We start from the raw sequence: 6,066 nt of genomic DNA, 5'->3' as shown, positions 1-6,066 counted from the left end.
AAAGCCCCTATACCTACCTACTTATACTGAAAGCCCCTATACCTACCTACCTATACTGAAAGCCCCATACCTACCTATACTGAAAGCCTCTATACCTACCTACCTATACTGAAAGCCCCATACCTATCTACCTATACTGAAAGCCCCATACCTACCTACCTATACTGAGGACCCCATACCTACCTACCTATACTGAAAGCCCCATACCTATCTACTTATACTGAAAGCCCCTATACCTACCTACTTATACTGAAAGCCCCTATACCTACCTACCTATACTGAAAGCCCCATACCTACCTACCTATACTGAAAGCCTCTATACCTACCTACCTATACTGAAAGCCCCATACCTACCTACTTATACTGAAAGCCCCCATATCTACCTACCTATACTGAAAGCCCCATACCTACCTACCTATACTGAAAGCCCCATACCTACCTACTTATACTGAAAGCCCCATACCTACCTACCTGTACTGAAATCCCCATACCTACCTACCTATACTGAGGACCCCATACCTACCTACCTATACTGAAAGCGCCATGCCTACCTACCTATATTGAAAGCCCCTATACCTACCTACCTATACTGAAAGCCTCATACCTACCTACCTATACTGAAAGCCTCTCTACCTATACTGAAAGCCCCTCTACCTATACTGAAAGCCCCATACCTATACCCGCCTACCTATACAGAGGACCCCATACCTACCTACCTATACTGAAAGCCCCTATACCTACCTACCTATACTGAAAGCCCCATACCTACCTACCTATACAGAAAGCCCCATTACCTACCTAACTACCTATACTGGGGACACCATACCTACCTATACTGAGGACCAAATACCTACCTACCTATACTGAAGGCCCCATACCTACTAACCCATAGCCGGCTTTTGACCTGTGCGACCAGAGCGGTCGCTCAGGTCGCCGGCTTCCAAGGGGGGCGCCTAATAGCTGGTTACCTATACTGAGGGCATCTACACCTGATTTCCTATACTGGGGGCACCTATAGCTGGCTACCTTTACTGAGGGCACCAACACATGGCTACTTATACTGGAGGAACCTACACCTGGCTACCTATGGGGGGGATGCAGACCTTCAACTGACTTCCTATACTGGGGGCACCTATGCTTGGCAACCTATATTGAGGGCACCTACACATGAGATCGAGGGGCGCTTTTTTGGGGGGTGCACTGCAGCTATAACGCGTGGTGCAAGGCGCCTTGAAGGTGAGGCTTCCAACGCGTGCTCATAGCCATTGGGCCTCAAACCCAAAAAAACACCTGCAGCACCTGGGGTTCACAGCCGGTCTCCCATGCAGCTACTAACCAGGCCTGAAGCCGCTTAGCTTCCACGATCTGACGAGAGCGGGCGCTTTTGGTTTTGTGTGGCTGCAGGCAAACTCCAAGGCGCTGTTCCGGCACCTTGAAGGTGAGGCTTCCCACGCGTGCTCATAGCCATTGGGCCTCAAACCCAAAAAAATGCCTGCAGCTCCTGGGGTTCACAGCCGGTATCCCATGCAGCTACTAACCAGGCCTGAAGCCGCTTAGCTTCCACGATCAGACGAGAGCGGGCACTTACGGCTTAGTGTGGCCGCAGGCAAACTCCAAGGCGCCGTTCCGGCGCCTTGAAGGTGAGGCTTCCCACGCGTGCTCATAGCCATTGGGCCTCAAACCCAAAAAAACACCTGCAGTACCTGGGGTTCACAGCCGGTCTCCCATGCAGCTACTAAACAGGCCTGAAGCCGCTTAGCTTCCACGATCTGACGAGAACGGGCGCTTTCGGCTTAGTGTGGCCGCAGCCAAACTCCAAGCCGCCGTTCCAGCGCCTTGAAGGTGAGGCTTCCCACGCGTGCTCATAGCCATTGAGCCTCAAACCCAAAAAAACACCTGCAGCACCTGAGGTTCACAGCCAGTCTCCCATGCAGCTACTAACCAGGCCTGAAGCCGCTTAGCTTCCGCGATCTGACGAGAGCGGGCGCTTTCGGCTTAGTGTGGCCGCAGGCAAACTCGAACGTGCCGTTCCGGCGCCTTGAAGGTGAGGCTTCCCACGCGTGCTCATAGCCATTGGGCCTCAAACCCAAAAAAACGCCTGCAGCACCTGGGGTTCACAACCAGTCTCCCATGCAGCTACTAACCAGGTCTGAAGCCGCTTAGCTTCAGCAATCTGACGAGAGTGGGCGCTTTCGGCTTAGTGTGGCCGCAGGCAAACTCTAAGGAGCCGTTCCGGCGCCTTGAAGGTGAGGCTTACCACGCGTGCTCATAGCCATTGGGCCTCAAACCCAAAAAAACACCTGCAGCACCTGGGGTTCACAGCCGGTCTCCCATGCAGCTACTAACAAGGCCTGAAGCCACTTAGCTTCCGCGATCTGACAAGAGCGGGCGCTTTCGGCTTAGTGTGGCCGCAGGCAAACTCCAAGGCGCCGTTCCGGCGCCTTGAAGGTGAGGCTTCCCACGCGTGCTCATAGCCATTGGGCCTCAAACCCAAAAAAACACCTGCAGCACCTGGGGTTCACAGCCGGTCTCCCATGCAGCTACTAACCAGGCCTGAAGCCGCTTAGCTTCCGCGATCTGACGAGAGCGGGCGCTTTCGGCTTAGTGTGGCCGCAGGCAAACTCCAAGGCGCCGTTCCGGCGCCTTGAAGGTGAGGCTTCCCATGCGTGCTCATAGCCATTGGGCCTCAAACCCAAAAAAACGCCTGCAGCACCTGGGGTTCACAGCCGGTCTCCCATGCAGCTACTAACCAGGCCTGAAGCCACTTAGCTTCCGCGATCTGATGAGAGCGGGCACTTTCGGCTTAGTGTGGCCGCAGGCAAACTCCAAAGCGCCGTTCCGGCGCCTTGAAGGTGAGGCTTCCCACGCGTGCTCATAGCCATTGGGCCTCAAACCCAAAAAAACGCCTGCAGCTCCTGGGGTTCACAGCCGGTCTCCCATGCAGCTACTAACCAGGCCTGAAGCCGCTTAGCTTCCGCGATCTGACGATAGCGGGCGCTTTCAGCTTAGTGTGGCCACAGGAAAACTCTAATGCGCCGTTCCGGCGACTTGAAGGTGAGGCTTCCCACGCGTGCTCATAAACATTGGGCCTCAAACCCAAAAAACGCCTGCAGCACCTGGGGTTCACAGCCGGTCTCCCATGCAGCTACTAACCAGGCCTGAAGCCGCTTTGATTCCACAATCTGATGAGAGCAGGCGCTTTCGGCTTAGTGTGGCCGCAGGCAAACTCCAAGGCGCCGTTCCGGCGCCTTGAAGGTGAGGCTTCCCACGCGTGCTCATAGCCATTGGGCCTCAAACCCAAAAAAACGCCTGCAGCACCTGGGGATCACAGCCGGTCTCCCATGCAGCTACTAACCAGGCCTGAAGCCGCTTAGCTTCCGCGATCTGACGAGAGAAGGCGCTTTCAGCATAGTGTGACCGCAGGCAAACTCCAAGGCGCCGTTCCGGCGCCTTGAAGGTTAGGCTTCCCACGCGTGCTCATAGCCATTGGGCCTCAAACCCAAAAAACGCCTGCAGCACCTGGGGTTCACAGCCGGTCTCCCATGCAGCTACTAACCAGGCCTGAAGCCGCTTAGATTCCACAATCTGACGAGAGCGGGCGCTTTTGGTTTTGTGTGGCTGCAGGCAAACTCCAAGGCGCTGTTCCGGCACCTTGAAGGTGAGGCTTCCCACGCGTGCTCATAGCCATTGGGCCTCAAACCCAAAAAAATGCCTGCAGCTCCTGGGGTTCACAGCCGGTATCCCATGCAGCTACTAACCAGGCCTGAAGCCGCTTAGCTTCCACGATCAGACGAGAGCGGGCACTTACGGCTTAGTGTGGCCGCAGGCAAACTCCAAGGCGCCGTTCCGGCGCCTTGAAGGTGAGGCTTCCCACGCGTGCTCATAGCCATTGGGCCTCAAACCCAAAAAAACACCTGCAGTACCTGGGGTTCACAGCCGGTCTCCCATGCAGCTACTAAACAGGCCTGAAGCCGCTTAGCTTCCACGATCTGACGAGAACGGGCGCTTTCGGCTTAGTGTGGCCGCAGCCAAACTCCAAGCCGCCGTTCCAGCGCCTTGAAGGTGAGGCTTCCCACGCGTGCTCATAGCCATTGAGCCTCAAACCCAAAAAAACACCTGCAGCACCTGAGGTTCACAGCCAGTCTCCCATGCAGCTACTAACCAGGCCTGAAGCCGCTTAGCTTCCGCGATCTGACGAGAGCGGGCGCTTTCGGCTTAGTGTGGCCGCAGGCAAACTCGAACGTGCCGTTCCGGCGCCTTGAAGGTGAGGCTTCCCACGCGTGCTCATAGCCATTGGGCCTCAAACCCAAAAAAACGCCTGCAGCACCTGGGGTTCACAACCAGTCTCCCATGCAGCTACTAACCAGGTCTGAAGCCGCTTAGCTTCAGCAATCTGACGAGAGTGGGCGCTTTCGGCTTAGTGTGGCCGCAGGCAAACTCTAAGGAGCCGTTCCGGCGCCTTGAAGGTGAGGCTTACCACGCGTGCTCATAGCCATTGGGCCTCAAACCCAAAAAAACACCTGCAGCACCTGGGGTTCACAGCCGGTCTCCCATGCAGCTACTAACAAGGCCTGAAGCCACTTAGCTTCCGCGATCTGACAAGAGCGGGCGCTTTCGGCTTAGTGTGGCCGCAGGCAAACTCCAAGGCGCCGTTCCGGCGCCTTGAAGGTGAGGCTTCCCACGCGTGCTCATAGCCATTGGGCCTCAAACCCAAAAAAACACCTGCAGCACCTGGGGTTCACAGCCAGTCTCCCATGCAGCTACTAACCAGGCCTGAAGCCGCTTAGCTTCCGCGATCTGACGAGAGCGGGCGCTTTCGGCTTAGTGTGGCCGCAGGCAAACTCCAAGGCGCCGTTCCGGCGCCTTGAAGGTGAGGCTTCCCATGCGTGCTCATAGCCATTGGGCCTCAAACCCAAAAAAACGCCTGCAGCACCTGGGGTTCACAGCCGGTCTCCCATGCAGCTACTAACCAGGCCTGAAGCCACTTAGCTTCCGCGATCTGATGAGAGCGGGCACTTTCGGCTTAGTGTGGCCGCAGGCAAACTCCAAAGCGCCGTTCCGGCGCCTTGAAGGTGAGGCTTCCCACGCGTGCTCATAGCCATTGGGCCTCAAACCCAAAAAAACGCCTGCAGCTCCTGGGGTTCACAGCCGGTCTCCCATGCAGCTACTAACCAGGCCTGAAGCCGCTTAGCTTCCGCGATCTGACGATAGCGGGCGCTTTCAGCTTAGTGTGGCCACAGGAAAACTCTAATGCGCCGTTCCGGCGACTTGAAGGTGAGGCTTCCCACGCGTGCTCATAAACATTGGGCCTCAAACCCAAAAAACGCCTGCAGCACCTGGGGTTCACAGCCGGTCTCCCATGCAGCTACTAACCAGGCCTGAAGCCGCTTTGATTCCACAATCTGATGAGAGCAGGCGCTTTCGGCTTAGTGTGGCCGCAGGCAAACTCCAAGGCGCCGTTCCGGCGCCTTGAAGGTGAGGCTTCCCACGCGTGCTCATAGCCATTGGGCCTCAAACCCAAAAAAACGCCTGCAGCACCTGGGGATCACAGCCGGTCTCCCATGCAGCTACTAACCAGGCCTGAAGCCGCTTAGCTTCCGCGATCTGACGAGAGAAGGCGCTTTCAGCATAGTGTGACCGCAGGCAAACTCCAAGGCGCCGTTCCGGCGCCTTGAAGGTGAGGCTTCCCACGCGTGCTCATAGCCATTGGGCCTCAAACCCAAAAAACGCCTGCAGCACCTGGGGTTCACAGCCGGTCTCCCATGCAGCTACTAACCAGGCCTGAAGCCGCTTAGATTCCACAATCTGACGAGAGCGGGCGCTTTCGGCTTAGTGTGGCCGCAGGAAAACTCCAAGGCGCCGTTCCGGCGTCTTGAAGGTGAGGCTTCCCACGCGTGCTCATAGCCATTGGGCCTCAAACCCAAAAATACACCTGCAGCACCTGGGGTTCACAGCCAGTCTCCCATGCAGCTACTAACCAGGCCTGAAACCGCTTAGCTTCCACAATCTGACAAGAGTGGGCGCTTTCGGCTTAGTGTGGCAGCAGGTAAACTCCAAGGCGCCGTT

The 6,066-nt window shown here is 56.4% G+C and overlaps 24 pseudogenes; all 24 read right to left on the bottom strand.

Moving 5' to 3' along the window:
- Window positions 1-1,287: 1,287 nt before the first annotated feature.
- LOC137553880 (5S ribosomal RNA) lies at window positions 1,288-1,406 on the bottom strand (annotated as a pseudogene).
- An 83-nt stretch (window positions 1,407-1,489) lies between these two features.
- On the bottom strand, window positions 1,490-1,608 carry LOC137551851 (5S ribosomal RNA; annotated as a pseudogene).
- An 83-nt stretch (window positions 1,609-1,691) lies between these two features.
- LOC137553627 (5S ribosomal RNA) lies at window positions 1,692-1,810 on the bottom strand (annotated as a pseudogene).
- An 83-nt stretch (window positions 1,811-1,893) lies between these two features.
- On the bottom strand, window positions 1,894-2,012 carry LOC137549115 (5S ribosomal RNA; annotated as a pseudogene).
- An 83-nt stretch (window positions 2,013-2,095) lies between these two features.
- LOC137554276 (5S ribosomal RNA) lies at window positions 2,096-2,214 on the bottom strand (annotated as a pseudogene).
- Window positions 2,215-2,297: 83 nt separating this feature from the next.
- Window positions 2,298-2,416, bottom strand: LOC137553144 (5S ribosomal RNA; annotated as a pseudogene).
- An 83-nt stretch (window positions 2,417-2,499) lies between these two features.
- On the bottom strand, window positions 2,500-2,618 carry LOC137557512 (5S ribosomal RNA; annotated as a pseudogene).
- Window positions 2,619-2,701: 83 nt separating this feature from the next.
- On the bottom strand, window positions 2,702-2,820 carry LOC137558890 (5S ribosomal RNA; annotated as a pseudogene).
- Window positions 2,821-2,903: 83 nt separating this feature from the next.
- Window positions 2,904-3,022, bottom strand: LOC137553432 (5S ribosomal RNA; annotated as a pseudogene).
- An 82-nt stretch (window positions 3,023-3,104) lies between these two features.
- Window positions 3,105-3,223, bottom strand: LOC137553581 (5S ribosomal RNA; annotated as a pseudogene).
- Window positions 3,224-3,306: 83 nt separating this feature from the next.
- Window positions 3,307-3,425, bottom strand: LOC137554377 (5S ribosomal RNA; annotated as a pseudogene).
- Window positions 3,426-3,507: 82 nt separating this feature from the next.
- LOC137554588 (5S ribosomal RNA) lies at window positions 3,508-3,626 on the bottom strand (annotated as a pseudogene).
- An 83-nt stretch (window positions 3,627-3,709) lies between these two features.
- Window positions 3,710-3,828, bottom strand: LOC137551849 (5S ribosomal RNA; annotated as a pseudogene).
- An 83-nt stretch (window positions 3,829-3,911) lies between these two features.
- Window positions 3,912-4,030, bottom strand: LOC137553626 (5S ribosomal RNA; annotated as a pseudogene).
- An 83-nt stretch (window positions 4,031-4,113) lies between these two features.
- LOC137549114 (5S ribosomal RNA) lies at window positions 4,114-4,232 on the bottom strand (annotated as a pseudogene).
- An 83-nt stretch (window positions 4,233-4,315) lies between these two features.
- Window positions 4,316-4,434, bottom strand: LOC137554274 (5S ribosomal RNA; annotated as a pseudogene).
- An 83-nt stretch (window positions 4,435-4,517) lies between these two features.
- LOC137553143 (5S ribosomal RNA) lies at window positions 4,518-4,636 on the bottom strand (annotated as a pseudogene).
- An 83-nt stretch (window positions 4,637-4,719) lies between these two features.
- On the bottom strand, window positions 4,720-4,838 carry LOC137547977 (5S ribosomal RNA; annotated as a pseudogene).
- Window positions 4,839-4,921: 83 nt separating this feature from the next.
- On the bottom strand, window positions 4,922-5,040 carry LOC137558889 (5S ribosomal RNA; annotated as a pseudogene).
- An 83-nt stretch (window positions 5,041-5,123) lies between these two features.
- On the bottom strand, window positions 5,124-5,242 carry LOC137553431 (5S ribosomal RNA; annotated as a pseudogene).
- Window positions 5,243-5,324: 82 nt separating this feature from the next.
- Window positions 5,325-5,443, bottom strand: LOC137553580 (5S ribosomal RNA; annotated as a pseudogene).
- Window positions 5,444-5,526: 83 nt separating this feature from the next.
- LOC137554376 (5S ribosomal RNA) lies at window positions 5,527-5,645 on the bottom strand (annotated as a pseudogene).
- An 82-nt stretch (window positions 5,646-5,727) lies between these two features.
- LOC137553272 (5S ribosomal RNA) lies at window positions 5,728-5,846 on the bottom strand (annotated as a pseudogene).
- Window positions 5,847-5,929: 83 nt separating this feature from the next.
- On the bottom strand, window positions 5,930-6,048 carry LOC137554129 (5S ribosomal RNA; annotated as a pseudogene).
- Between the last annotated feature and the right edge of the window lie 18 nt (window positions 6,049-6,066).

The sequence above is a fragment of the Hyperolius riggenbachi genome, chromosome 2 (genome assembly GCF_040937935.1).
Source record: "Hyperolius riggenbachi isolate aHypRig1 chromosome 2, aHypRig1.pri, whole genome shotgun sequence".
Classification (NCBI taxonomy): domain Eukaryota; kingdom Metazoa; phylum Chordata; class Amphibia; order Anura; family Hyperoliidae; genus Hyperolius; species Hyperolius riggenbachi.
Note: the sequence above shows the minus strand (reverse complement) of the source record. Positions and strands in the feature narration are given on the sequence as shown.